The 21,769-nt window shown below is 38.0% G+C and overlaps 1 protein-coding gene across 1 annotated transcript in view; it reads right to left on the bottom strand.

Moving 5' to 3' along the window:
* Positions 1 to 21,252, bottom strand: part of LOC133701741 (mediator of RNA polymerase II transcription subunit 15a) — a 124,324-nt gene extending 103,072 nt beyond the window's left edge. Inside the window, exon 1 of the mRNA XM_062125804.1 lies at positions 21,179 to 21,252. The gene's annotated coding sequence lies outside the window, so the exon portion shown is untranslated. The remainder of the gene's footprint in view (positions 1 to 21,178) is intronic.
* Between the last annotated feature and the right edge of the window lie 517 nt (positions 21,253 to 21,769).

Below are 21,769 nucleotides of genomic sequence, written 5' to 3'. Positions count from 1 at the left end.
TCCGATGGCGATTTTTCGTTTGTTTGCTTGATTGGTTCTTTGGAGTCACTACCTAATATTATGGTTACTAGGAAACCTAAACTAGTCTTTTAGAGATTTTAAGGTAAGGGACTGGTTGCGTAAAGGGAAGGTATTAACACCCCTAGTACGCCCTACCTAAGGTAAGCTGCTTGGTATTTGGTTTGCCTTATAATTGCTATGGTGTTGGTGTTTTCTAATCCCATCAGTTTTCCTAGGACAAGTTTACTATGATGAACAAACTTGGACTCGAGGTCTAAAAAGAAAGAACCCTTGGTCAATGTGGATCACACCCTTAGATATGTCTACAAAGTACCAAGGAGAACCAATGCAGATCTCTTGAAATCTGTGTTTGATTTAGACTAAATTTATAACCTATGATTTATGAGATAAGTAGAAATCCAAGGAGATTCCATGTGCTTTAAAAGCTCATTTTCCCTTACTATTTCAAGAGTTTGCGACTTGTAAATCACAAGGAGGAGGGACAAAGATTCAGAAATCTAAGGAAATTCAGAGCGCTTTAAAAGCCTCTTTTTACCTTAGTGTTTCATACTCATGGCTCATAAACTGTGAAGTCAAAAATTAAAATGTCCTCGATTCTAATCGAGGCTTCTTTCAAGGATATGTGATGACTTATTATTCCTAGAAAATTATTTTGGATATTCACCACTTAAGGTTTCTTTATCCAAACATTAACAGCGAATTGTTGTTACTCAATTTTGGACCCCACGTGCTGGAGACGGTGTATACCTCTTTTGAACAGAGTGTAGGAGTTTAGCTCATATTCACCAGAAGATTGACAAAAGCACAGAAAGAAATATATTGTTTTTTGAAACCTTGTTTGAGTTGTTTTCTGCTCTTTTTATCCTTCCCCTTTACTACCAAAATCATCAGGTTTTATTAGGTTGATCAGGAGTCTTCATAATGCTAAATTCGTTCTTTTTTATCTGGTCTTTAAGGTTGAATAAATCCCTCAGAATTTGCACTAAAAAATAGTTCTGCTGCTGTCGCAATTTTTTGGTTCCAACTTAGGCTCTGATTCTGACTCAGTTTCGTATGATATCTGACCATCCTAGGTATATCCTGTCACTCATTACATGTTGAAAATTGATGTACACCTTTATTAGGTCCTAGGGATCATTTTTCTTAGAGCAGATTCTCAGTCAGATTTGGATGCTCAGTATTGTCAGATCAAGAACCTTTTGACCAACTAGATTACTGCCAGTTTCTGTTTTGTAAAAAGATTTTATCTCACTTCGACTCCTTCATCAAAGTTGTAGTCCCAGACACGTAGATAAATTTGAGTTTTTGAATCACTTGATTTCGATATTAGAGGCCTAAGATGTTCCCGTTTGAATATTTAACGTGAAGGTAGAGAATTCTGCCGCGAGAAGGATATTGACCCGAGTCTGCACTAAAAAACTCTATTTTTGGTCTAATTTTTGTGATTTTTGTTCTTAGTTCATACTCGCAGCCATACCAACCAAATTACTGCTAGATTCTGTTCTGTAAAAAGATTTTATCTCACTTCGACTTCTTCATCAAAGTTTTAGTCCTAGATGCGTAGATGAATTTTGGCTTTTGAATCACTTGATTTCAATATCGAAAGCTCAAGATATTCCCATTTGAATATATAACGTGAGGGCAAAAAATTTTGTCGTGGGAAGGATATAGCCCAAGTTCGCGGGACTGATTCAAAGGATTTTTTTTGGACCAAGGACTGAATCGAAAAGTGTTAAAATGAGGGATTGAATTGAAGAATGATATTGAAAGCTGAAAAGGGGGGTTGGATCATCATAAATGACAGGATTTTTACCACACCAAATAAGGAAAATAAGACCTTGCATGCACCCTTATCCATTTGATTTCTTTCCTTTTTTTCCTCTGCAAATTTCCTGCTGGTTTCCATGTTTGTCTTGCTGATTGGAGAGCTTGAGACCATGTTTTTATTGATTCATTTCAAAGGAAACAGTTGGTGCCTCATGGTCCCAGCTATGGAAGGAAAGAAAGGAGTTGTACCACCCTTTGATCAATGGAAATTAAGTGCTGAAAATCTAGGATAGGAATAAGAATATTTCAGTTTCTTTCTTGTGTTTTTTTACTGCACATCAGCAGGGATTTGCATCCTAGAATTAATGCATTGAATTTTTCCTAAATAGAGATATGTTAGACTATATATATGTTAGGATTTGCCATTAATGGGCAATAAATGAGCAACCTACCCTAAGAAGTAGGATTACCATTTGTCAATGGTAGTTGCACCCACCATTGACAAATGTATCAACTCATGTGCAGCCATTGTTGAAGAGATGTCTTGGATGCCTATAAAAGAGGCATGATTTTGTGAGAGCAAATGAGAGGGATGTAGAGAACAAGAGAGAGATACGTGAGGAGAGAAAGAGGGAGTAGCTGCCAAGGGCAGCAGCCCTGCTGCCTTGTGCAGCAGTGTGTGAGAGCAATGGGAGTTGAGTTTGAGTGAAGTGAGCCTCCTCCTTCATGTGTGTTGTAACCCTTTCTCTATCTATCTCTAATAATATTGACTCTCCCGTGGATGTAGGCGGTTTTGCCGAACCACGTAAATATTATGTCTCAATATGCTTACCCTCCTATGAGCAAATATCAGTACACCATCGGTCCGCGCATGGGGGAGCCGAAATCCCCAACAATACCCCTCTAATGACCTAGCATGGGGGCGGCAGAAAGGAGAGCAGAAAAATAGCAAAAAAAGGGAGCAGAAAAATAAGAGAAAAAGAGAGAACGGGAGAGAGGATAGGAAAAGAAAGACAAGAAAAACACAAGAGAGAGGCAGTAGAAAAAAACACAGAAAAACAGAGAGAGTTTCTTTCTTGCATTCTTGAGTTACTATGAGGGAAGAGGAGAAAAAAAGACAAGACGGAGAGGGGGTTTTGCTATAAACTTTGAAAGCAACGTGCACTTGGTTTTTATTTCAGTTGTTGCAGGAAACCATTTCAGCGAGACCTGCAGGTATTTGTTTTGATGTTTAAACAACTGTTTTGCCTTCTGGCTTTTCACTTTCGTTTTCTATTTCCTTTTTGCCATAAAATGAATGCTTGTCTTCTGTTTCTTCCCGTGTCTGTGAGTTTAGATTTTTTTGTGTTAGAGTTGCGGGTTCCTTGTTTCATTTTTTCTTTCTAGTTCATAAGGAACCGTGGGAGGGGGGCTGTTGTTTCTTCATCATCAGCTCCCTTTTATGTTCGTTTTTTTTCCTGCTTCTTGAGAGATTAGCCGGCCATGGTTTTGTTTTTTCTATATACATGAATAGAGCATGCTTTTTTTTCTTTCTTTCTTTCTTGCTGTCTGCTTGGGGGATTTAAAGCAGGTTTTAGTTTTGTCAAAGAAAGGGATTTGTGGGTATGAACACTGTCACTAAAATGGGTTTATGGGGATGAACACTGTCACTAAATTCAGTTTTATTTCTCTCCAGTTATGATTTTTTTTTAATTGCTTTAAGCTTTCTTGTAAATTTTAGAATATATGTGACGATTGGTTACCTTTTATTGCGATTCTTGTATTTAGTTGCGATGCTTGTGGTTTTTTTTAAAAAAATGTTTTCTTGTGTGTTGCATACGGTCAATACCCTAACATGTTTTGAACGTTCCTTTTTCATACAAAAAATATTGGAAGTTTTGAAAATGTGTTTTCGCATGGATTTTTTAAACACAACAAAAATTATTTTCTTGCATTTCTGGATTTTACAACATGTTTGTAAAACTCCAAAGGGTATTGGCCAATATTCCAAAAAATATAAAAAATCTTATTTTGAGGGGGGGAATTCATCTATTATTCACCGCTAATGTTTGGATAAAGAAATCCTTAAAGGATGAATATTCAAAATATTATTGAGAATAATTTGTTATTATTCACTGTTAATATTTGGATAAAGAAACCCGGAGTGGTAAATATCCAAAATAATTTTCTAGGAATAATAAATCCGCACAAATCCTTGAAAGAAGCCTTGATTATAATCGAGAACATTTCATTTTTTTACTCCACGGTTTACGAGCCGTGAGAGTATAAAACACTAAGACAAAAAAATAGGTTTTTTAAAGCACCCTAGATTTCTAAATTTTTATCCCTCCTCCTTGCGATTTACGAGTCGCAAACTCTTGAAAAATTAAGGGGAAAATGAGCTTTTAAAGCACATGGAACTTCCTTGGATTTCTATCTTAATAAATTTAGTTTGAATCAAACCTAGAAAAACTGATGAGATTAGAAAACATCAACACCATAGCAGATTATAAAGCAAACCAAACACCAAGCAGCTTACCTTAGGTAGGGCATACTAGGGGTGCTAATACCTTCCCTTTACGCAACCAGTCCCTTACCTTAGAATCTCTAAAAGACTAGTTAGGTTTCCCAGTGACCATAATACTAGGTGGCGACTCCCTTAGTCAATAAAACAAAGAGACCCCGAAACCAATCGAGCGACGCCGCGCTCTGCTCGCGAGGGTGCGACAGGATGGCGACTCCACTGGGGACCCTTGGACTAAGCTTGGTAATTGTTTTTTTATTATGCCATGTGTTGTTGTTTTTTTTATTATGAATGATACTTTGTTTAAAAGTTTTAGCATGCATCTTTATATTTTGTCATACATGGTATGGTCACGCATCACTTCATTATTATTCTTCTTGAGGGCACACACATTAAACTTTAAGTTAAGTGGGGGACTAGCAGCTTACCTATGACTTGAGTCAAGGTTTAAGTTTGTGTAAACCCCAACTCTTTGTTGAGTGTTTAGACTGATAGTAATTGTTACATGTGCCATCCCACTATCTGCTGAACCCCCATATTGCCTTTACGAGGGCGATCACTGGGACAACAAGAGACCCTTTTTTAGAGACCAAGTAGTAAACCTGCCCTATCTCTCACGTAAAGGAACTAGAACCTATCTTTAGGTTGTATGCTCCATAATATCTTTTGCATCAAAACAAGTCTAAACCCAAGGCATTTTGAATTCCAGAACTTGTGAACGAAATGGCCACCATTGCTAAAATTTTCCATCATAGAATATGGGAAAAATTCTGAACTGTCACAATTGACTAAAGGAGATTGCCTTAGAAGCGATGCTAAGAAACTGTCACCAACCAAGAACCTGAATTGCATTATGAATATGGTGAACAAGTTAATGACTCACTTTCAGAATGTAGATAAGGATGCATTTTTTAGGAAATACGGATGTTTGGTGGAAATTGCAAGGGTAGAAGTTTTAAGCAATGAGATGCCGTACGAAATTATTGTATATCTGGATGGTTAGCCATATCAAAACAAAAGCTTGTTTTCAATAATTTTTTATGGTTCACCCAAAGACCCTTGAAGTTAGTAGAAGAAGAAGAATAGGGAAATCTGGACAACCAAGGTTGGGTTGACAAATTAAAAGGTTTGCCTAATAGTGATTTCAAGTGGAGAGCCCCATGGGTAAGGACAATGAAAGTCCTGATGAATTGTGGACAAAGACATTGGGTGCCATTGGTAGGTATTACAGGTTATGTGAGTTATGCTCCTGCCCTTTTGGTAAGGCAACTTGGGGGCATGCAGTTTGTTCCAAGGACTTTGGGAATTGCTTAATTCTTTGGTTTGTTCAAAGATCCCATTGCACAAGAAGTTTTGGGATCACCAAACAAGATTAGAAGCATCTGGTTTTGATTGAGATAAAAGGTTTAAAGGATCCAAGTGAAAGTGAAGGATATGCAAGATGGAGAGACTTAGCAGCTTCAACCATGCCTTGTGTAGGAGTCAAATCTCCCCAAACTATAGAAGAGCCTATCAAGAGGAAAAGGGTCAATAATGAAGAGGAGTTGAGAAGACAAGTGGAAAAACTTCGGATAGAGTTGAGCAAAAGTAGAAAAGACAAGACAATGTTGGAAAAAATGATGCTGGAAGGGGATAAAAGGAGAGCATTTCTAGATGAGCAAATATAATCTAGAGATGCGAGAATAACAAAGCTTGAGTTAAAGCTAGGTGAGGAGAAGATTGCTAGGGAAAGAAGTGAGAAGGAGCTAAGAGGGATGAGTTTGGATTGGATGCAAAGTTGCTCTGAACTTGAAGCAGTGGAGATTGACTTTAACGATTGTCAAGGAAGTGCAGAATATTACCAAGAAAAATTTACACAAGTCCAGTTCAAACTGATGGATAGGATTGGGAAGTATGAAGATTTGAACAAGAAATATATGGAGTTGGAAAGTCGTTCGATAGGGATTGCAAAAGAAGAAAGTAAAAGGAAAGGCTTTGAGGCTGTTGAAACAGAATTAGCGGTTAAGAAGAATGAGATAAAAGTTATGAGGATAAAACTTGACAAGGAACGTGAAAAGGTAAAGTATTTGGACAAGAAGCTAGTAGCAATGGAAAAACACAAAGATCAAATCGACGCCAACAATGCTGCTTTAAACAGAACCAATATATTGCTAATAAAAAAGATGACCAAGAGAGATGAGCAAATGGATGAAGCTGTTGCACATGCTCGGATTATTAGAATCAATGCGCGAAATGTGAGAGGGGACATCATTTGCTATCGCCGAAGCCTAGCTGAAACCGATGCCTTTCTAGGGAAGATTGAGAACCGCGACTTTGCCTTTTTAACTTTGGCTAGAGAGTTGGTGGAGGAAAGGGATTAATATATTTTGTATTTCCTTTTTATAAATGTAACAAACTTATCAAGCATTAATGAAAAGGGCGTTGACCCATCTTCTCATGCAAAATCTGTCTCTTCGTGAATATGATTCAAGCAAATGACTTGAAAGGCAGTACTCCTAGCAATGTGACAAGAGAATCTATGTTTATAAGGTGATGGCTATTATTCGTTCACAAGAAGACTGCATCCATACCCAATATACAAATACGTTCTTATCACAATCATGCATTATATCATGCATTTTCTTATGCATCTATACACGCATCTGCAGACCTAGAAACATAGGTCCCCTTTCTAGAATCCACAACGCTTGACTAAGAAAAATGATGAAAGGTCACACCTAGTACTAAAAAGAGCTTGAAGGAATTTAGAATGATGATGCGCACCTAATCGGTTTGCTCGAGCAAATGTTTTGAGACAAATTTTTCCCTTTAATGAGATCGTGCATTTTTAAAAGTTCATCTTGATGTTTTTACACATCACTTTTCATTTTCAAAGTGGATCTTCCAAAACAAACACCTGCATTTTACATTGAGAATGAATGGTCAAACTTTAAAGAATACATAGTAGCTGTAGAAGAGGAAGAATGGGATAAAAATAGGACAACATGAACAAGCTTGGAGGCCCGCTAAAGAGGAACTTGAAACCATAGATGCGGGCAACGAAAAAAAAATAAGAGAAAAACTGAAGATAGGGACTTCAATCACCCCTAAAGAAAGAGAAGAGTTGATTACACTACTCCAAGATTATGTAGATGTTTTTGTCTGGTCCTACAAAGATATGCTTGGTTTGTATAGGGTACCACTAGTAGAAGGATGCAAATCGGTTAAGCAAGGATTGAGAAGGACCAATCTGAATGTCTTGATCAAGGTAAAGACAAAAATTGAAAAGCAGTGGAATGCTGGTTTTTTAGAAATAGTCAAGTATCCACAATGTGTGTCCGACATAGTTGTAGTATCTAAAAAGGAAGATAAAATCAGATTTTATGTGGACTTTAGGGATTTAAATCGGACTAGCCCTAAAGACAATTTTGTCTACCACACATAGATATGTTTGACAATGTAGCATGTAGCTCCACATATTCCTTTATGGATGGATTTTTGGGCTACAGTCAGATAAAAATGACTTGAGGATAATGAGAAGAAACCTTTATAACACCATGAGGAACCTTTTGCTATAAAGTCATGCCATTTGGGTTAAAGAACGTTGGGGCCACCTACCAAAAGGCCATGGTAACTTTATTTCACAACATGATGCACAAATAGATTGAAGTATATGTGGATGACATGATTGCTAAATCTAGAGAGGGAGAGAATCATGTCCAAATATTAAAGGAATTATTTGAAAGGCAAGTTAAGGCTTAGCCATGCAAGGTGTTCATTCAGAGTGGAATCTAGGAAGTTATTGGGATTTATGATGAGTGACAAAAGGATAGAAGTGGACCCTGGTTAAGTAAAGGCTATTCAATCCATGCCAACTCCCAAGACTAAGAAGGATGCAAGGAGGTTCTTGGGAAGGTTGAATCACATTGCTCGGTTTATATCTCAATTAACCACGACTTATGACCTCATCTTCAATTGTTAAGGAAGAAGAATCTTGGAATTTGGAATAAGAGTGTGAAGAAGCTTTCAAGAAAATCAAGCAGTACCTACTAAATCCACCCTATCTATCAAGCTGAATTGCAAAATGACAAGTTCTACTAGCTGAGTATGACATAGTATATATGATAAGGAAAGCCATGAATGTCATTGCCGATCATTTAGCTAACCATACTGTGGAAGATTATGAGCCGTTAAAATTTGATTTTTCTGACGAAGATGTTGCTTTCAGTCGAGGAAGGGAAATCAGATTGGTGGATTATGTACTTTGATGGTGCTTTGGTAACGGAGTGGGGGCAGTGCTAATCTCTCCTGATAAGAAATAGTATCCGGTTTCAGTTAAGTCGCAATTTGGGTGCACTAACAACACAGCTGAGTATGAAGCTTGCATTCTCGATTTTAGAGGCTGTATTGGAGCTCAACATCAAAAAGATAGATGTGTATTGGAGACTTGATTTTGATTATTTGTCAAGTGAATAGAAAAGGGCAAACCAAGGACGAGAAGTTGAGACCTTACCAAGAATACCTGTCTAAATTGGCTAGAGAATTTGAGGAAATAAAGTTCACCCATCTAGGAAGGGAAGGAAACCATTCTGATGTTTTGGTCACGCCAGCTTCTATGGCTAGAATAGACTTTGGGCACAAGGTACAACCGATACACATTGATATAAGAAATAACTTAGCTCATTGTTGCTCAGTTTGAAAAAGAAATAGATGGAAACCCTTGGTACTATGATATCAAGAATTTCATCCAAAACCAGACATATCCCATGGGGGCATCCAAAAATCAACAAGAAGACTTTGAGGAGGTTGGCAATGGATTTCTATCTTGATAGGGAAACTTTGTATAAGAAATCATCTGACAAAACTTTGTTGAGATGTTTCGATGACGTGGAGGCAAAATATGGTAAAGAAATTTATGGAAAGAGATTTGATCTATTGATATGGTCCCTTAGAAAAGATTATAACCGATAATGCCTAGAATTTCAATGGCAAGATGATAATAGAACTCTGCGCTAAATGGAAAATCAAGCATTCCATTTCTTCGCCGTATAGACCAAAGATGAATGGTGCGGTAGAAGCTGCTAACAAGAATGTCAAAAAGATTATTCAGAAGATGGTAGTCACCTATAAGGATTGGCATGAGATGTTGCCATTTGCCCTTTATGCGTATCGCACCGCAGTCCGAACCTTAACAGGAGCCACCCCGTACACATTGGTATATGGAATAGAGGCGGTTATGCCTTTAGAAGTGGAAATCCCCTCATTGAGAGTACTGGTAGACTCTGAGCTGGAAGAGGTAGAATGGGCAAAAGTTAGATATGAGTCGCTGAATCTGATAAGTGAAAAGAGGATAGCCGCAATCTGTCATCATCAACTTTACCAAAGAAGCATTTGAAATCTTTTACTTAAACAAACTCTTTTCTTACACATGACTAAGGAAATGACTCCATCAATTGGAGGGAACCAAATCAAATCTAAACTTGGCATATTTATGCACACCACACTGGGGGCAAGAAGTGTACGAAGTGCACATAGGGGTCTATAGTGAACCAAAGCCCAAAGGGGTATCATCATAAAAACTTCTAAAAAAGCATCTTTTATGAGAATTGCCAATCACATTGAAAGTTTCAGTTTTCATGATCAAAACCAAATCTTTTGAGTTTTCCTTTTAAAATAATAATAAAAGACAATACTCAATGGAGCAAGAAAGGGCCCCATAAGGAACCAAAGATCTCTCTTCACCAAGAGGATAAGAAGTATAGCGCGTGGAGCATATTATGTTTCAAGAGGATAAGTCGGACAAACAAATGGAAACAAGAGCTCAATAAGTCTACAACAGAAAGGGGGACCTATGTTTCCAAAATAGGTAACAAAAAAACATGCATGCTATATTGTCATAACACTAACCTGGCAGGAGAAGGTGTGACGAAGGCCAAAATAGTTCCAAGTTTTTGGGAAAACCGCTAAGGTCCAAAATCTCAGGTCAACGAAACTACGGAAAAGGATAGGAATTGTGAACCAGCACTGCTTTATTTCCTCGAGGTAAGATGTTTTCTTTTGAAGTTTTAGATGGGCAGGTCACCCGATATTGAGACCATTCCTTAGAAAAGCATGGAGTTTTCTAAAGAATTTTAAGAGGGGCCGGTTACCTGATATTGAGACCGTTTCTTAGAAAAGTGTGGAGTTTTCTAAGAATCTTAAGATGGGCAGGTCACCCAATATTGAGACCATTCCTTAGAAAAGCGTGGAGTTTTCTAAAGAATTTTAAGAGGGGCCGGTTACTTGATATTGAAACCGTTTCTTAGAAAAGCGTGCAGTTTTCTAAGAATTTTAAGATGTGCCGGTCACCTAATATTGAGACCATTTCTTAGGATAACATGGAGTTTTCCAAGAATTTTAGGATGAGTAGGTCACCCGATAATCGGACCATTTCAAAAAAAAAATTAAATTTTTCTAGAATCTTAAATAGGCAGGTCATCTGATAGGGAGACCATTGTTTAGGAAAAGCAGTGAGATTTAGCAGGATCAGACGGTTTATCTTTACAACACTTACTATGCGAAGCGCTCGACAAGTTTTGCTTCGTAAGCATTGTAAAGAGGGGGCAACTGTTGTTACGCAATTTTGGACCCCACGTGCTGGAGACGGTGTATACCTCTTTTGAACACAGTGTAGGAGTTTAGCTCATATTCGCCAAAAGATTGACAAAAGCACAGAAAGAAATATATTGTTTTTTCAAACCTTGTTTGAGCTGTTTTCTGCTCTTTTTATCCTTCCCCTTTACTACCAAAATCATCAGGTTTTATTAGGTTGATCAGGAGTCTTCATAATGCTAAATTCGTTCTTTTTTATCTGGTCTTTAAGGTTGAATAAATCCCTCAGAATTTGCACTAAAAAAATAGTTCTGCTGCTGTCGCAATTTTTTGGTTGCAACTTAAGCTCTGATTCTGACTCAGTTTCGTACCATATCTGACCATCCTAGGTATATCCTGTCACTCATTACATGTTGAAAAATTGATGTACACCTTTATTAGGTCCTAGGGATCATTTTTCTTAGAGCAAATTCTCAGTCAGATTTGGATGCTCAGTATTGTCAGATCAAGAACCTTTTGACCAACTAGATTATTGCCAGTTTCTGTTTTGTAAAAAGATTTTATCTCACTACGACTCCTTCATCAAAGTTGTAGTCCCAGACGCGTAGATGAATTTGAGCTTTTGAATCACTTGATTTCGATATCAGAGGCCTAAGATGTTCCCATTTGAATATTTAACGTGAAGGTAGAGAACTCTGCCGCGAGAAGGATATTGACCCGAGTCTGCACTAAAAAACTCTATTTTTGGTCTAGTTTTTGTGATTTTTGTTCTTAGTTCATACTCTCAGCCATATCAGGACTCTCGGCATTCGTCAGTTTTTGAGTTAGACCCGGAGATCCCTTTCGACCAACCAAATTACTGCTAGATTCTGTTCTGTAAAAAGATTTTATCTCACTTCGACTTCTTCATCAAAGTTTTAGTCCTAGACGCGTAGATGAATTTTGGCTTTTGAATCACTTGATTTCAATATCACAAGCTCAAGATATTCCCATTTGAATATCTAACGTGAGGGTATAAAATTTTGCCGCGAGAAGGATATAGCCCAAGTTCGCGGGACTGATTCGAAGGATTTTTTTTTGACCAAGGACTGAATCGAAAAGTGTTAAAATGAGAGATTGAATTGAAGAATGATATTGAAAGCTGGAAAGGGGGGTTGGATCATCATAAATGACAGGATTTTTACCACACCGAATAAGAAAAATAAGACCTTGCATGCACCCTTACCCATTTGATTTCTTTCCTTTTCTTCCTCTGAAAATTTCCTGCTGGTTTCCATGTTTGTCTTGCTGATTGGAGAGCTTGAGACCACGTTTTTATTGATTCATTTCAAAGGAAACAGCTGGTGCCTCATAGTCCCAGCTATGGAAGGAAAGAAAGGAGCTGTACCACCCTTTGATCAATGAAAATTAAGTGCTAAAAATCAGAATAGGAATAAGGATATTTCAGTTTCCTTCTTGCATTTTTTTACTGCACATCAGCAGGGATTTGCATCCTAGAATTAATGCATTGAATTTTTTCTAAATAGAGATATGTTAGACTATATATAAACCCCTCTAATGACCTACCATGGGGGCGGCAGAAAGGAGAGCAGAAAAATAGCAAAAAAAGGGAGTAGAAAAATAAGAGAAAAAGAGGGAACGAGAGAGAGGATAGGAAAAGAAAGACAAGAAAAATGCAAGAGAGAGGCCGTAGAAAAAAACGCAGAAAAACAGAGAGAGTTTCTTTCTTGCATTCTTGAGTTACTGTGAAGGAAGAGGAGAAAAAAAGACAAGACGGAGAGGGGGTTTTGCTATAAACTTTGAAAGCAACGTGCACTTGGTTTTTATTTCAGTTGTTGCAGGAAACCATTTCAGCGAGACCTGCAGGTATTTGTTTTGATGTTTAAACAACTGTTTTGCCTTCTGGCTTTTCACTTTCGTTTTCTATTTTCTTTTTGCCATAAAATGAATGCTTGTCTTCTGTTTCTTCCCGTGTCTGTGAGTTTAGATTTTTTTGTGTTAGAGTTGCGGGTTCCTTGTTTCATTTTTTCTTTCTGGTTCATAAGGAACCGTGGGAGGGGGGCTGTTGTTTCTTCATCATCAGCTCCCTTTTATGTTCGTTTTTTTTTCCTGCTTCTTGAGAGATTAGCCGGCCATGGTTTTGTTTTTTCTATATACATGAATAGAGCATGCTTTTTTTTCTTTCTTTCTTTCTTGCTGTCTGCATGGGGGATTTAAAGCAGGTTTTAGTTTTGTCAAAGAAAGGGATTTGTGGGTATGAACACTGTCACTAAAATGGGTTTACGGGGATGAACACTGTCACTAAATTCAGTTTTATTTCTCTCCAGTTATGATTTTTTTTTAATTGCTTTAAGCTTTCTTGTAAATTTTAGAATATATGTGAGGATTGGTTACCTTTTATTGCGATTCTTGTATTTAGTTGCTATGCTTGTGGTTTTTTTAAAAAAAATGTTTTCTTGTGTGTTGCATACGGTCAATACCCTAACATGTTTTGAACGTTCTTTTTCATACAAAAAATATTGGAAGTTTTGAAAATGTGTTTTCGCATGGATTTTTTAAACACAACAAAAATTATTTTCTTGCATTTCTGGATTTTACAACATGTTTGTAAAACTCCAAAGGGTATTGGCCAATATTCCAAAAAATATAAAAAATCTTATTTTGAGGGGGGGAATTCATCTATTATTCACCGCTAATGTTTGGATAAAGAAATCCTTAAAGGACGAATATCCAAAATATTATTGAGAATAATTTGTTATTATTCACTGTTAATATTTGGATAAAGAAACCCGGAGTGGTAAATATCCAAACTAATTTTCTAGGAATAATAAATCCGCACAAATCCTTGAAAGAAGCCTTGATTATAATCGAGAACATTTCAATTTTTTACTCCACGGTTTACGAGCTGTGAGAGTATAAAACACTAAGACAAAAAAAAATAGGTTTTTTAAAGCACCCTAGATTTCTAAATTTTTATCCCTCCTCCTTGCGATTTACGAGTCGCAAACTCTTGAAAAACTAAGGGGAAAATGAGCTTTTAAAGCACATGGAACTTCCTTGGATTTTTATCTTAATAAATTTAGTTTGAATCAAACCTAGAAAAACTGATGGGATTAGAAAACACCAACACCATAGCAGATTATAAAGCAAACCAAACACCAAGCAGCTTACCTTAGGTAGGGCATACTAGGGGTGCTAATACCTTCCCTTTACGCAACCAGTCCCTTACCTTAGAATCTCTGAAAGACCAGTTAGGTTTCCTAGTGACCATAATACTAGGTGGCGACTCCCTTAGTCAATAAAACAAAGAGACCCCGAAACCAATCGAGCGACGCCGCCCTCCACTCGCGAGGATGCGACACGAATAATAACAAGTTATTCCCAATAATATTTTGGATATTCATCCCTTTAGAATTTCTTTATCCAAACATTAACGGTGAATAATAACAAGTTATTCCCAATAATATTTTAGATATTCATCCCTTTAAGATTTCTTTATACAAACATTAATGGTGAATAATAGATGAATTCCCCCAAAAAAAGATTTTTGTATTTTTTGGAATATTGGTCAATACCCTTTGGAGTTTTACAAACATGTTATAAAATGCAAGAAAATAAATTTTTTGTTGTGTTTAAGAAATCCATGCTAAAAGACATTTTCAAAACTTCAAATATTTATTTTTTTATATATAAAAAAAACGTTCAAAACATGTTAGGGTATTGGCCGTATGCAACACACAAAAACATTTTTTTTTTTGTATATTTTCTGTGTAATTAAAGTAAAAAAAACCACATATTAGTCAAATTCTTAAGGCTTTAATAAATCAGTTATTAAGTCCCAAAAAATATGTAGAAATTTTTTTTTATATTTTCACGGGAAATACAACATAACTTTATTTGTCCTCGAGATATTTGATTATATACAAATTAAAACACTTTTTTTCTTTTTTAACATTTACAAAACATAGATAAAATAAAATACAAACACACACACATCCTTTTTTATTATGTTTTCCTCGTACACCCACATTTACATTTACATGTTACCAATCATCAAAATTCAAAATAAATCAAACAACACATCACACAAATAAAAAATTACATAATAGACCCTAAAAATCCAGGAAAACTGCTAGGAAGGCTTCTGGCAAATGCAGGAATAGTGGTGGCGTGTGGTTCTCACGCGCCACCCCACTGGCAGCGCATTGGTTCACGCGCCGCCGCAAGAAAAACCAGAGGATCTGAACAGCTTCCTCCCTTCCTCACCGGCAGTGACAAACACTGTCACCTATAAAAGTAGAAAAATACACAACACAGTCGGTTTTAATTTTTCTTTCTTTTTTAGATTTGCTCTCGACCTTCTTTCCTTTCTTCCAGATCTGTTTCAGTACAGATTTGTTTTTGGGTTTTGCCTTGTTCTCCCCTGCTTCCGGTAGCTGGGACTATGGGAGCCACTGTGTTGAGGGCTGCTCCGGAGTGTTAGGATACTGGCATGCAAACCCGACAAGATAAAAGGCAAGAGATAGGATAAAATGAGAAATGAGACACACAAGAATTTACGTGGTTCACCCAATTTGGCTACGTCCACGGGCAAGTATAGAAGGATTTTACTAAGTAATGTGGGAATTACAACCTCTCTCAAATAATAGGAGAACAACTAAGAATCTCTCTATTACTAGGAGAAAACACCTCACTTACTCTCTCACAAATACCTCACAACTTTGTGGGATTACTCTCTCTTCACTCTCTCTTCTTCTTCTCTAACTTGGTGTGTAAAATAAGCTTGAAGGCATTGCCTATTTATAGGCAAGAGTGAGGGGACAAATGCCATAAATCATGGCACCAATTATGCCACAAATTATGCCATAAATCATGGCACCTAATTATGCCAACAACTCCACTAATATTTGTCTTCCACCAATTAATTAAGTGGTGGCTTCACATTCTCCCACTTGAAGACTTTGATGATTTAATCAAGTCTTCACACTTGATCATCTGTGATTCTTCTATCCTTTCTATACTTGCCATCTTCATGCTGCTTACGTTTCTGCTAGGCCAGAAGAGGATCTACACCATATATACTTATCAGTGTTGACTGGTTTGGTCAAAGCATCTGCTGGGTTTTCCTTTGTGTGAATCTTTTGAAAGTCCACACTTCCATCTTCCACCACTTCGCAAACAAAGTGATACTGAACATCTATGTGTTTTGTTCTTGAATGAAACGCTGGATTCCTTGCAATATGCAAGGCACTCTGACTATCACAATACAAAGGAATCTTCTCTTGTTTGTGCCCGAGCTCCTCCATAAGTTTCTTCATCCATATTGCTTCTTTACAAGCTTGTGTAGCTGCCATGTACTCAGCTTCTGTTGTGGACAATGCTACAACAGTCTAAAGTTTAGAGATCCAGCTCACAGCTCCTCCTGCAATTATGAACACATAGCCTGTAGTGGATTTTCTTTTCTCAAGGTCACCAGCAAAATCTGAGTCAACATAACCTCTGACAGTAAATTCTGATCCTCCATAACATAATGCAACATCTGAGGTACCCTTGATGTATCTCAAGATCCTCTTAATAGTATTCCAATGCTCTCTACCAGGATTTGCCATGTATCGACTAGCTGCTCCCACTGCTTGTGCAATGTCTGGTCTTGTACATATCATGGCAAACATTAAACTTCCCACTGCTGATGCATACGGTACTCGAGACATCTCCATCCTCTCTGCTTCATTGCTAGGAGACATACTTGAGGATAATTTGAAGTTAATAGGAAGTGGGGTGGAAATTGGCTTACAATCTTGCATGTTGAAGCGACGCAAGATCTTCTTCAAATAATTCTTCTGAGAAAGCCAAATCTTCCTTTTACTTCTGTCTCGGTGAATTTGCATCCCTAGAATCTTGTTTGCTGGTCCCAAGTCCTTCATATCAAACTCCATAGCCAATTGTGCCTTTAATTCTTGGACTCGATCTTTGTTGGGGCCTATCACCAACATGTCATCCACGTACAACAACAGAATGATGAAAACATCATCTTCTTCAAACCTCTTGTAATACGTACAATGGTCTGAACTGAGTCTGTTGTACCCAAGGCTAATTATGAAGGAATCAAATCTCTTGTACCAACACCTCGGCGCCTGTTTGAGACCGTATAGAGATTTGTTCAACCTGCAAACCAAGTTCTCCTTGCCTGTTTCAGCAAAACCCTCTGGTTGGAGCATATAAATTTCTTCTTCAAGTTCTCCATGAAGAAATGCAGTTTTCACATCTAACTGCTCTAGGTGAAGATCAAATATAGCACACATTGCCAAGACTACTCTGATTGTAGTAAGTCGTACCACCGGAGAAAATATCTCATTGAAGTCTATTCCTTCTTTCTGAGCATATCCTTTCACCACCAATCTTGCACGATACCGCTCCACTTGATCATTGCCATCACGTTTTATCTTGTAAACCCATTTGTTGCCAATGGCCTTTCTTCCTTGTGGTAGCGGAACAAGATCCCAAGTGTTATTCTTGTGCAGAGCTTCAATCTCCTCTTGCATTGCTGTCATCCACATAGATACATCTGTGCTTTTGATAGCCTCATGGAAAGTTGATGGCTCTCCATCCTCTGTTAGAAGACAATATGCAATATTGCTCTCAGTACTATATTCTGAGTGCCAAGCCGGTGGTCTTCTTTCACGAGTCGACCGCCGAACTTCAGGAGTTTCAGACTCTATTTGTTCTTGCTCTTCATGCTCTGGTGCATCTTCAGAAGAAGTATGATTCTGAGTATTTTCAATCTGGACTGCTGTAGTCTCCTTTAAAATGCTATTATGTTCTTCCATTTGCATTTTACCTTCTGCAAATATGACATCTCTGCTGATGACTACTTTGTGGGCAGTGGGATCCCACAAGCGATACCCCTTCACTCCATCAGCATATCCCAAGAATACACATTTTCTGGATTTTGAATCCAGCTTGCTAACTTCTTGTGTATTGTACATCACGTACACAGGACTTCCAAATATATGCAATCGAGAATAATCAGCTGGCTTCCCAGTCCACATCTCCATCGGTGTCTTCAGCTCAATTGCAGTTGATGGAGATCGATTTATCACATAACAGGCGGTATTGACTGCTTCTGCCCAGAATGACTTTCCTAGACCTGCAGCCTTCAACATTGCTCTTGTTCTTTCTAATAGAGTTCTGTTCATCCGCTCTGCCACTCCATTTTGTTGTGGAGTGTATGCTGTTGTGAACTGCCTTTTGATACCTTCATGTTGACAGAAGTTATCAAATTCATCACTGGTATATTCTCCTCCATTGTCAGTCCTCAAACACTTGATCTTCTTTTCAGATTCAAGTTCCACCCGCGCTTTGAAAGTTTTAAAGATTGCGAACACATCTGCCTTCCTTCTAATTGGATACACCCAACATCTCCTGGAGAAGTCATCTATGAATGATACAAAGTATCTTGCTCCTCCCAAGGATACAACCGGTGCTTGCCAAACATCAGAGTGAATCAGGTCTAAGATGCATTTGCTCTTAGTTGTTGATGTGCCAAACTTCAACCTGTGCTGTTTGCTTGTAACACAATGCTCACAAAAGGGTAAAGTAACCTTTGTAAGCCCAGGGAGTAATTTCTGATCAGAGAGAACTTTCAAACCTTTCTCTGACATATGGCCTAGTTTTTTATGCCACATCATCGTCTTCTCTTCTGCAGGACTGGCTGATGCGATTGACGCTTCTGCCCCATGATGTGTTTCTCCCATTAATACAAACATGTTTGCAACTGTTTTTCTTGCCTTTAAAACCACCAGCGCTCCTTTGACAATTTTCATTATTCCATTGTCTGTTCGGATCTTACAGCCAAGACTATCAAATTGTCCTACGGACAAAAGATTCTTCTTCAAGTCTTTCACATGCCGCACTCCTGAAATAGTGCGAATCAAGCCATCATACATCTTCAATTTGATGGTGCCAATGCCATCAATCTCTACAGCATGATTATCACCCATGAACACTTTGCCTCCAGAGATGGGTTCATATGTATGGAACCAATCTCGATTAGGAGTCATATGCCATGTTGCTCCTGAATCCATTAGCCAGACGTCAGTAAGCTCTTCTTTATCTGTAGAGATTGTCGCTGCTTCACTATATAAAACCTCCCCATCTTCTGAGGTGCTCGCAACACATCCTTGAGGTTTTGATGACTCTGCAGTGTTCTCTATACCCTTTTTAAACCAACAATCCCTTTTGAAGTGCCCTTTTCTGCCACAGTTGTAGCATTTCACAGTCTTCTTACTTCTTGATTTGGACCTCCCTTGCCTTTGACTCCCACTGGAGCCACGCTCCGTTGATCTCCCTCTTGACACCAATAATGCCTCTCCTTGGTTTGAACTATTTCTGTCTCCTTTATTTTTGCGCCTATTTTCTTCTTCCAAGATGGCGGCTGCAACATCATCAAAGACTAAATAGTCTGTGAGGATATTATTGGTCAAGTTGATAATGAGCTGATCATACGAATCTGGAAGACTTTGAAGTAGAAGCTCTGCACGTTCACTTTCCTCTATTTGTTGACCCAACGTAGTGAGTTGTGAAAATAGAGTCCTTATTGTGTTGATGTGGTCAGTCACCGCCGTGGTTTCTGCCATTCGAAGGGTATAAAGTCTCCGCTTTAAGAAAATCTTATTGTGCAAAGACTTGGACTCACATAGCTTTGTTAGAGTCTCCCATATCTCCTTAGCTGTTTTCTTCTCCGCCACACTTGATAATACTTCATCAGCTAATGCTAAATGTATGTTAGCAATAGCATTGCCATCCATCTCATTCCATTTTGCATTATCAGTGATCTCCGCGGGTCGATCCCCAATTGCTGCCAAGCAATTGTCTTTCCTTAAGATTGCCTTGATTCTCATTTTCCACAATGAAAAATTGCTCCCCTTGAACCTCTCAATCTCGTACTTTGCTGCCATTTTATTCACCGTGATCTATTCAGCTATCACCGTTTCACCGATCTGTAACGTATATAGAACTAGTATCGTGTAAATAATACTTCACTAAGTAAGTTCCCAGGAAAGATTGGAGGGGTCACAAATGGTCCCGCTTAAAACCCAATCTCCTTAGACAGAACTTCCTAGCCTGTATTTATTTACCGCACTGATTTTCTATAGCGCCAACAGTATCGTATGTAAACAGTATCGTATGGATGAATAGTGCTGTATAGGTGAATAGTGTCGTAGACGTGAATAGTAACCGTATACACGAATGACTTTTGTGTATTAACAACACCAACCAAGAAGGCTCTGATACCACTGTTAGGATACTGGCATGCAAACCCGACAAGATAAAAGGCAAGAGATAGGATAAAATGAGAAATGAGACACACAAGAATTTACGTGGTTCACCCAATTTGGCTACGTCCACGGGCAAGTATAGAAGGATTTTACTAAGTAATGTGGGAATTACAACCTCTCTCAAATAATAGGAGAACAACTAAGAATCTCTCTATTACTAGGAGAAAACACCTCACTTACTCTCTCACAAATACCTCACAACTTTGTGGGATTACTCTCTCTTCACTCTCTCTTCTTCTTCTCTAACTTGGTGTGTAAAATAAGCTTGAAGGCATTGCCTATTTATAGGCAAGAGTGAGGGGACAAATGCCATAAATCATGGCACCAATTATGCCACAAATTATGCCATAAATCATGGCACCTAATTATGCCAACAACTCCACTAATATTTGTCTTCCACCAATTAATTAAGTGGTGGCTTCACACGGAGTTGGTTTTGGTGGAGGCTGGTCGGGGCAGATGAGGGAAGACCTGTTGTGGTTGACGATGGTGGAAGAGACGGGGACCGATGGGTATGTGGCCAGCTGGGAAGTGCGACTGTTTTGTGGGGGGAGATCGCGTTTTGTTTCAGAGAAGGAGGCCGCTCCTCTTGGCGAAACAGGAGAGAGCGGCCAGGAGAGGGTGGTGTTGTGGTCGGCTTTCAAAGGAAGGGGGCAGCTTCTCCTTGGCTCGGGGGGGAAAGGCTGGTGAGCAAGGAAAGGAAAGGTTGTGGCTGGCGGCTGAGGGAGAAGAAGCCAAGGGTTACTTATATATTGCAGCAGTAATTATATATGATTCAATAATTATGTCCTTTATACATTGCTTTTTTAATATTAATTTTAATTTTTTATGTTATCATTACATGTAAATTTTTATTTTTATTATTATTATTATTTAGTTATTTAATTTTTTAATTTTTAAAAAATTTATTAAAATGTGAGTAAAAAATTGAATAGCAACATAAACAAAAAATTTACTATTTTGCAGCACTTGCACATACATTTTGTCGACTATTCTTTTCCGTGAGTCAGGCCGCAATTGAATTCTCCAATCACTCGTGTCCATGACAGGTTCTCTGCCTAGGACAGTGGGCCAACCAATGCATGTTAGAATAAACCCTAAAAAGAAAGTCAGGAACGACAAAAGCACATCAAGAACATGAAAAATAGAATATCAGTTTATTCAGTCTAATATCATGTACTTTATTAAAGAATTCAGCCAAATATGGATGCATAACAAATATACACAAACATTCAGGCCAAGGTGCTAGGATCCTGGTATTCGGCCATTCAAAGCAAATAGTGTAAATAGAAAGAGGAAAATACAAAATATCAGCAATGGATTTTTTTTAAAAGAAATAAGAAGAATACAAAACAAATTCATAAAACGAGGCCTTTCAATCCCCAATGAATATCAGCAGACTAAATACCACAGCACAAATAGAAGATGAAGAGACCAGAAACACTAAACCATCCCAAAGAGATTGTCTAGGATGTTTTAATCTAGGAAAAAGAAGAAGAAAACAACGAGCATTAACAATGAATATTTCATGTTATCATCAACTCTAAAAAGCAGACTGATAAGAATCAAC

This window comes from Populus nigra, chromosome 8 (assembly GCF_951802175.1).
Source record: "Populus nigra chromosome 8, ddPopNigr1.1, whole genome shotgun sequence".
NCBI classification, from domain to species: Eukaryota; Viridiplantae; Streptophyta; class Magnoliopsida; order Malpighiales; family Salicaceae; genus Populus; species Populus nigra.
Note: the sequence above shows the minus strand (reverse complement) of the source record. Positions and strands in the feature narration are given on the sequence as shown.